The following is a 10,095-nucleotide window of genomic DNA, read 5'->3' as shown; positions in this document are numbered from 1 at the left end:
TTAAGTAGTATCGGCCATTTACCTCACTTTCCTCCACATTTCATTAGGTGGTCATGCTACAGACATAATCAATCATGGATAATTATGACATGAGATCTTTGGACGAGCACTAGAACGCTTTGTGTAGCCATAAATCCTATTGCATGGTTGAGATCTATTGACTTTATATATCATTCTGATGTAAATAAAATATCTTATCGTAGATACATTGTAGTCTTCAAATTATATAATAATGGAAACAACAACCCCTCTACCAAAAAACAAAAAAGAGAAACAACAACCCTAGTCTCCATCTCTATTGAAAAATGAATCAAAAAATGAAATTTCAGGTTCACTAATCCAAATTCAAAATTACAGATAAACTCAATTTTCTATCACTCCAAAAATCCAAATGGAAGCCTTGGCCCATTCTGGAAAACAAAATCACCCCTACCCATATCTCCAAATATCACAAACAAATACAGATAAGAGAGAAGAGAGTACTAGATCAAGAGCCACTGTGTTTGTGCACTGGGTGGCGTTGTTGTGGGATTTCTATATTCTCTACCAAACGCATCTCAACATGTTAATGAGGAAATGGAAGAGGTAGTTCTCTCGATGGAGGAGATCTTGCTGAACCATTCGTTCTAAATTCAAGTCCCGAGGCAAGAGACCACCGTAGTATAGTAATGTGGTGACGGATGCCGCAGGGCGATCAACCAACGATGACACTAGCCTCATCAGTGAACGGAACATCACTGGAACCAGAGACTACAACATAAACAAAACCCATTAAACAAAACTTCCAACAACCTTACCTAGAGAGAGAAAGAGAGTAAGAGAGAGAATGTACCATGATTTTGATGATGAGAGAGCTGCAGGAATCATGCTGAAGATGGACCAACTCTTGACATGTTAGTGTAGAGCATTGTTAGTGAGAGAGTGAGAGAGAGTAGAGAGAGGGGGAGTCGAGTATTTGGTGAGATTTGGGTGCTAGAAATTTCTACCTGCCAGTCCTCAGCTGATGTTCAGACCTACCCGTCCAAGCACACTCTTAATTAACGTATCTAACTGGACGAGCTACTAAGGAGAAGTGAAGGAGAAGGGTGCGTGTGGTTGGACATAGCCCACTTACTGCTTATTTTTATAGAGAGATTCTTTCTTACCAGATAAAAGAAGACATCAAACTGTGGGCTCCGCCCAGAGCATTTGGGTTGGACCATTTACATGGTTTTTCCCTAAACTGTGGATCAGACCAGTGGGTCGGTATTTAACATTTGTGAGAAACGATGAGAGAGAAGTAGATACAATGGAATTCTGGTGCTGCAAATCACTATTTCATTTATAGAGGACATGTGCAGTAATTTCTCATAAGTCCATTTTGAATCTGACAGAAGGGCTCATAAGCTTTTTCTCATATTTCGAAGTTTTGGCCTTTGGGTCAATACTAATACTATAACACCAACCCACGGACCCACACTATAGCGGCCCATTGTTTTTTTTTTTGGCCTTTTCCATGAAATGAGTTGAGCCGAAGACATTTTTCTACCTCTTTTTTGAGGTTACTCATGTGCACAATAAGACAGATGTAGATGTTTTAAAAAAGGAAAGTGCTGCAAGGTCGCGTGGTTTCTGCGTCAACATGATTCGATGCCAATTGTCAAGGCATTAATCAGGAGGGGTGAGATGGTTATTTCGCTCCCTTGTGTATAGGCTCAAGGGAATGCAAATGGACAGTGTTTTTCTTTCACTTCAAAAAATGGGAAAATGTTTTTTTTAAGGAGAGTTTAGCCCCTTATGCCTAGACATATAGAGATCCAAATCCTTTGCAACACGTCGATTGATAAGCACCCCAATGCCTTCTTTGTCGTTAGATGCTCATTGGGGGCCTGGCGCGATTCAAAGGATCTAAGTCCCACACATGGGGGCGAAATGACTAGCACAAGCCCAATAAAATGGAAAATGATATTCTTGTAGTTGCTGTTTTCTTGTGTATTTCCATTGATCCTTGCATAAGTATATATATATAGGAACCGCACTCCCCCCAAAGGGAGACACCTCTTAAAAAATAAAATAAATAAAAGAAACACCTACTTTTCCTTACCCAAAAAAAAAATAAAATAAACTATTTTCTATGTCTAACTTCTGAGTATGATCCCATCAAGTAACCCACTACAGGGATGCAGACCACAAAAGTGGAAATTGGATCGTTTTGTCTTCCTGGTCGATAGAATATGCTTAGGCTCTATGGCAAAAGTCGTTTGGAAATAATTTCATATCCAATTATTGATATCTATAGTAAAAATTGGTTACGCCGCCAGTATACCCATATCTATGGTTATCTCTTTCTTTCTTTCCCTTAAAAACCGTTTCCTATGCATCTTTCATACCCAATCCTCCTGTTGGTTGAGTACTTGAATCATTAGCTCTAGAAAAATTGGCGGCATACCAAACATCCTTCTTAATTTTTTTATTAAATAATTTAACATGATGTCAAAACTCAAAACCACTAGAAACATTAATTTTTTGACAATAACTAGAAACATTAATAATATGATGATACCTTTGTATCACTCATCTAAAAGTTGGAGCCACACATGCCAATTCTACAATCATCCAAAAGAGAAGCAAAATATAAAGCTGAGTATCACAAATTTCTATCTGAACCACAAAGTATATAACATAAATTCCAAAATGTGAGCCGAGTGCCAAAGGAAAAACCACTTACCTCCTAGTAGCTTTTAAGTGTGGAAGTTGATGAGGTGACTTTTCATATCATTTTTCGTAAGGGTTTAGATTTCAGGATTTAGGGTTTCCTTCTAAAAAAAGATAACTAAAAAATAATCTCAACAAATTAAAAAAAAAAAATCATAACATCCTATTTAATGGCAAAAACATCTTTCTATCTGTAGTAATACCGCATCAATCAAGTTTCTCATAACCTTAGGCTGCGTTTGGTAGCGTTTCTGTTCCAGAAACAACGTTTCGTGTTAAAAACGAAAATTTCAGTTTTTGTGTTAAAATACCCTTTTTTTTTTTTAACGAAACTGGGACGATGGAACTACCTTTTGTCATTCCATCAATTCTCGTTTCTAGCGTTTTTTTTTTTTTTAACGAAACACACCATAAATCACAAAACTCTTTGTTCCATTTTTCCTTCCTTTTTTTTCGTTTTATGGGAACAAAAAAACTTCAGAGATACTTTTCTAAAACATTACCAAATGCAGCCTTAGTGTTTGAGTTTCAATCCACTTATCCATGGCCCCCAAATTGTATCCGAGAATGTAGTTGGATTTTGTAGCATTTCCCTTTTGGACTACTGAATAATTCAAAGAATAAAATCACAAGAGGTCCTACCATGCTTATATGATTGAACTAGTCACTCTCAAACTTGCAACGAGTTTGGAGAATGTATTTGGATTTTTTTGGGGTGTAAACAAAATGTTGTTTATTAGAGTGAATAAAACTTGTAAAAGTCGGATTATAAGGTTTTGCCAATTAAGGAAAGGAATTAGGCCAAATCGTCTTGCTCGAAATAGACAAGGCCTTCCCACCCAAAGGGTCAATTACAATGTTGATCTCCCTAGAAAAAAAAAATGGTGACTACATTCCAAAAAATACGAAGATAAAAGGGAAATGTCCTCAATTATGGGTTGAACAAGTAATGACACTGTTCTGATCCCACTTGTGATGTAAGAACATAGATCCTCTCAATCCCTCTCCATATTAGGCAGTCCAAACACTTGAAGATCGCTTCTAACGTGCCACTGCTGATTGCCAAAGCTTCACCCAATAAAATAGAACTGAAGCACAAGGGTTCGGATATTACCACATGAGCACGACCATGATGATATCTAATAAGAATACCAATACCCTCACAACCCATATCAGCCAACCTTTTTGGGGGACCCCAAAAAGAGAAGCCATGGCTTTGAAATGGCATCAAAGCCAACTCAGACTGTTTGTGGTGTAGGATTGAATGAGACAAATGGCATCAAAGCCAACAAGAACTTACAAGTAGAGAAGGAAACCCCCAATTGGTGAATCTTTTGTGGTGTAGATCAGACTGACAAATGGCATCAAAGCCAACTCAAAGGCTATAAGAACGTGAGTTTGGGATTCTGCAATGTGGTCCCTTGGCGATGGTGTAGGATTGAATGAGACAGTATAGTAAGGTCCCCTACCAAGCGTGCCAGAGATTAAACTGCAGAGCTGTCATTGTCTTGCAAAAATTCTCCCCTCCAACATATGGTAAGAGAAGCCATGGCTTTGAAATTGGTTGTTGAGGACCTGAGGAGGCTTGAAGATGTGGGCAACAGATATTTTATGCCAACCAAATTTCATGAGTTCATGAGTCCATGACATTTGACTATAAGGTGAGTCAAAGTGATTACACATTACCGGATGGGGAGGGTCAACTTTCTTTGTCATTTTGGATTGCTGTTCTTATGAGAGAAGAATGGCTTGCTCCACAAGACTTGTCAAATGTCATTTGACAACTTTTAGTGATTATCCAAATAAATTTTATTTTATTTTATTTTATTATAGTAGAAAAAGGGTGTTCCATGGTACTGATCATAGTTGGCAGAACAAACCCCTGTACGATAAGCGACATTTTCACAGGACCAATGGGAGATAGTGAGGCATGCCATGACTCGAACCCACAATCAGCCTACTCATGCAATGATGGGTTGAGGGCATTTTCACCATTAGGCTACCAACCCCATTGGGTTTTTTTCTTATCTTGGGTCTTGACAACTTTTGGTTGATGCAATTTACTTTCTTTAGACAAAAAAAGAAAAATTATCTAATTATACAGAATAGTATTTGGATTTAATAAGACATATAAAAGGTTTGAGAACAACTGAATTACAGAAAAAAAAAAAAAAAAAAGTAGTTATTGAACAATAGAAAATAGTACCCAAACATATACGTATACTGGGGCTGATCCAAGGGTTGCCCTGGTGGTTGGCATTTCTACTCAATAGTCTTTTTGATTACTTGTATATATTCTGAAATACTGAAGGGTTGACTATGTATATATGACCTGTCATGTAAATTCACCAGACTTAAGTTTTTCTTATAAAGTTGTATACTTTTCCTTCTGTTTAGGCATCTTAATTTATAATTATATTTGTGAATGTCAAAGTACGGCATTGAGATCCTAGATGGTGGGTTAAGACATAGGAATGTGTCTATGTCGAGTAATATCATGTGCTCTACCAGTAACAGGTTTTCATTGAAGCATGGGATGAACCTAAAAATCCAGGGGAAAAAAATTAATAAACCGGCTGGGTTTGCTGCTCTCAGGAAAACTCAGTCCTTTACTAAAACTTGAGAATTTTCAGGTCCCAAGTGGCACTATCCATCTCCATAACTAAATTCTGCCTTTCCATATGACTTTCTAGACTAGTTCCTGATTACAAAAGACCAAATGGGAGCCAAAAACATAAGAGACAAACTTAAAAGGTTCTTAGTGGCATGGCCCTAAAAGGCTAAAAAATCCCAGACCGAACCAACAAAATATTTGCGCTGATCTTCTTATTTGGTAACCAAATATTAATGAGATATGACCAGAATATGCACTCCAACCACTTCACTTTGAAGAATCAGTGGCAATTGAACTAGACCATGAACTCATGAAGGATTCTGATTCATCTAATGATTCGGTTCTGGGTTTTAAAACCTTTTTCTTATCTAATCTGTAAAACGAAACAGTTCTCCTGAAACAATTTTCGTTCCTGGAGTCGAAAATGAGAACAAAGCAGTTGTTTTCCGCATTGTTTATGATATTTGTGTATACGCAAGGAGCAGGAGAGAATTCCTTCATTATGGATATCTAAACCCTTGAATAATCAAGGGAATAGGTAAAAGGGTAAAGAGTTAATGATGACAAAAAATCTAATCTAATCATGTAGGAGAGCTTTGTGCATGAGGCACACCTTTATAAATTAACCATCACCCCAAGAACCCCACACACATGACCAAGGGGAGTATTTCTACAAAGGACTTATACTCTTAAGATACATTCCTATATATATACCCCCGGAAACTTTTATAAGTTTCCAATGTGGGACTAAACTTTTAGCTCACATGCTACTTGTACCAAAGAGTTTTAAACAAAAGGAAGGGTCTTGTTGTTTTGAAACTTAAACTCCAATATTTTCACTATCACATTCAAGTAGCGACTCCCATTTAATTGAGACTCTCCTAACTTGTTGGATTGTGCGCCTTTCCTTTTATTTTCTTTTTCTCTCATTTTTGCATATCTTCATTCCCCTCTTTTTTCACTTCGACCTCAGTTTTCCCGACTTCATTTTGCATGGATCAATGTAGCCGACCCCATTAAGTTGGGATAAGGCTGACTTTATTGTTATTGTTATTGTTATTGTATTCAGTTGTGACTCATTTATATCACATTCATATTGAACACCATTTTTTCATTTTTCTCGTTTTAATCATGCTTGCTTCCAATTCAAAGAGCAATAACAGAGGTTCGACAACCGTAAGGGCCTCTTCTTCCTCTTTTAAATGAAAGTTAGGTGATGTGAACTTTTCAGACTTATTTCTTCCTCTGCTCCTCGTTTATACTTATTTCTTCAACGAACTTTTTACCACTTCATCAAACTTCCACTAGACTTGTTATGTTTGCTTTGAATTTTTTACCATTTTGAAGAATGACCTGCTCTAACAGATATATATTTTGGTGATGACCCAAATAGGATTTTTTTCTGAAATCTGTAATGGTAGCAGAGGGGTTAGGCCGAGGCCCAAGCCCGAAGCCGAACACTAATCTGGTATAAAAGTGTGGGAGCGTATGATTCAACCCGAACAACAACCGTGACCCAATGGAGCGACCTGACTTGGAGGAATATATATATATATATATATATATGTACTATCGTCTTGTTGAGCAAGTATTGTAAAATTTGGGGATTTCCATGTTAGGATTTCTGGGCAAGATTTCTTGCCGCAATTTGAATGTTTTTGAGCGATCTCCATTGTAACCTCTTTGTTACATGGTGAATCATCTTTTTCGCTCGAGAACGTAGCACACCATATTGGTGTATGAACCTTGTTAAATCTATCTCATCTTGTGTGAATTTGCATTTATTTTATTCGTTTTGTTGGTATTTGTTCTAACATGATTTTTTGCTAAAAAAAACCATCAATTAAGCTTGAAAATTAAGAAGCTAAGCGACACATTTGAGTAAGGGCGACTGAGAATTGTAAACTAAATCACTTAGATTGGGTTGGTGAAATCATTATTTTCAAATATATTGGGCTGAAGCAATTACAGCAAACTCAAAACTATCATTCCCTCCTGCAATTGCCATATGACATTCTAAACTAGTTCTTGATTACAGAAGAACAAAATTGGAGCCAAAATACTAAGACAACCATTCAAGTCCTTAAGAAAAGGTAAAAAATTCCCGGACCAAAAATTAAAAAACACTTCAGTGTTCAATTTGTGCTGGTCTTCATATTTGATAGCCAAATATGAGTGAGATATGACCAGAATATGCATTCCAACCACTTCACTTTGAAGAGTCAGTGGCAATTGAACTTGACCATGAAGGATTCTGATTCATCTTCTGATTTGGTTTGAAGACACGCACACACAGGCGCGCAGGGCACGCATGAGCACACACACACACACACACACACACAAGAGGATTTAACCTACAGTGCCAGTGCCAGCGCCGGTGCCAGTGTTTCACATGGGAGATCACAAATATAGCTCAGGCAGCTCAGACTTGAATAGTGAAACATATAAACCAACCATTTAAGCTTAAGCTCCTCATAAGTCCCAGATAAAGCCCAGATGACACAGGGTTCTTCAACTTGTTTCTCTGAAATCTTCAGGCAGTCTAAGCACTATTCGGAAGTCACCGACTGGTAAAATGTATTACATGATCCCTACTTTAAATGTATCACAGATTACTTTCTAAAACACAACTACGAGGGAACAAAACCATGAAGAAATTGATCACCTCCTCGTTTTGAAATAGAGAAAAAACCGAGCTGAATGCTGCAGCAACCTATAGCCTCTAATAAATCTATCCTTGAGACGCCAAAAATGATATTCTCTTGTATTCGGCACCACCCATTATTCTTTGCAAATGTGGCACATTGACTAATTGATGATGAAGAAGATCCCGACCAGACCACTCTGAATTACATCCTAGACTGTTTTTCTGGATTATCAGGATCCTCCTTGTCAGGATCCTCCTCTTCTTCCTCTTTCTTTTCTTCCTCTTCCTCATCTTCTTCCGGAGGATCTGCAGGCAATGGAGGTGGCAGCGGTGTTTTCATTGGACTGAATTGTGGGAATATGTCAGGTCTACGCCCAGGCTTTGGCCTCTCCCACTCCTGCCATGAGATGGAGAGAGAATTAAAGCACATAAATGTATACAAAATTAATTCAGAAATTATTCTTAATAAATGAAAGATTTGATTACCAGGACAGCATGATCTACATTATTTTTCTCTACTACCTTAAGTACCTCATTAACCATCCCTCCGAAGCAAGAAAAGATAAATAAAGTGGTTGAATAGACAAGCCAGTCCATAGAGTTCTCTCTACATAACCACTTTTATACTTCTATATTTTAAGTATAGTTGTCAAGGCGTCGCCAAGGCGTCCAGGCGGTTTGCCTGGGGCCTAGGCGACAGTCGCCTTATTGCACTGCATGTCGCCTTGTGTTTTGGCACTTATTTATGCCAAATATCATTTAAGTAAATGCTTTTTATATTTTTTATTTCATTTACTTAAGATATTATTCATAAATAAACAAATACCCCTATTTGAATCCAATAAAAATAGTTTAAAAATCAAATTCCAAAAGGATAAAAAGTCAACCACCCAGTCCAAGAAGAAAAACTGGATTATGGTTATAGGGGTGATTTTCAACTTTTAAATGCTGGAGTTTTTCTCAATTATGAAAATTTTATAAATTCTATCATGTTAAAACATTGTTAAAAACCAAAAGTCCGGTAAAATAATTTTTTGTTTTGATATCCATAAAATTATTTTCATTCAGGCGATTTTAACAGCATTCGTGCACTTAAAAATAAGTTTGACCGGAACATAACTTTGTCATTACAACTCAGATTTAAGTAATCTTAGACTTGTTGGAAAGCTGGTTTTATATTATAACTGATACAAAAAGTCTCATGTAAAAATAATATCATTTGACCAGTCAAAATTATTATAGAACCAGAGCATTTCTCTAAATTTTGATTTTTTATAACTTAATATGACTTAATGTTAATTTTTTATGATTTAATATGGCTAAATGTTGATTTTTAATGACTTGATGTTGCTAAATCTTGATTTTTTATGATACAAGGTATATATAGCTTACTAAATAATGTTAGAAAATAGGAAAAATAAAAAATAACAATTGGTCGCCTTGTTCGCCTCAAGACGTGCGCCTTCTCGCCTAAGCGCTTAGACAACCCTCCACCGCCTTGGTTCGCCTTGGCGTCGTGCCAACTATGATTTTAACCATTGGATAGACAAACACCTTTTTCAACCATCTACAAGTCAGATTTAGTGGTCAACGTCTAGTTAATTTTTATTACCTAGTATCTTTATCCATCAAGTATTCTAACCGGTGGGAAGATAAAGGAGCATATAAACCTGTCATCTGTCAAATTCCAAAACCAAACTGAACCATATAGCCCACCATATATTAAAATCTTTCTAAACATTTATGTAAAAGAGCAACCCAATGCACAAGGTTCCTACTACTGCAGGGTCTAGGAGGGACAAGTCATCCAAATGTTGACTGAAATTGACTAGCTGTCACATGATAAAATGATTTTTGTGATGAATTTTAGCATGAACTAAAGGTCATATGGCCAACCCATAAACAAAATTTGACCATCAACAGAGCTGCCAAGTGGCAGATAAAAGCACCTCTAGACCAGCCAGTGCAGAGAAGCCTTCCAATGAAAGAGAACATATTAAAGTTTAAGATCCTGAAACATCTAATTGTTTGATCAATAGATTCTAGTGCAAATGCTGTACTTCTTCAGGTCTTGATCAAGACTCAAGAATCATTGAGATCGAGGAAATATACTCTTAACAACTTGAATCAACTACGCCTT

The 10,095-nt window shown here is 36.9% G+C and overlaps 1 long non-coding RNA gene across 1 annotated transcript; it reads right to left on the bottom strand.

The window, feature by feature from the left end:
* Nucleotides 1-306: 306 nt before the first annotated feature.
* On the bottom strand, nucleotides 307-1,126 carry LOC122062565. Its single transcript, XR_006135029.1, has 2 exons — nucleotides 833-1,126; nucleotides 307-750 (listed from the first exon to the last, which is right to left on the bottom strand). It is a non-coding gene; the product is annotated as an uncharacterized LOC122062565 (long non-coding RNA).
* Between the last annotated feature and the right edge of the window lie 8,969 nt (nucleotides 1,127-10,095).

This window comes from Macadamia integrifolia, unplaced genomic scaffold, assembly GCF_013358625.1.
Source record: "Macadamia integrifolia cultivar HAES 741 unplaced genomic scaffold, SCU_Mint_v3 scaffold1073, whole genome shotgun sequence".
NCBI classification, from domain to species: Eukaryota; Viridiplantae; Streptophyta; class Magnoliopsida; order Proteales; family Proteaceae; genus Macadamia; species Macadamia integrifolia.
Note: the sequence above shows the minus strand (reverse complement) of the source record. Positions and strands in the feature narration are given on the sequence as shown.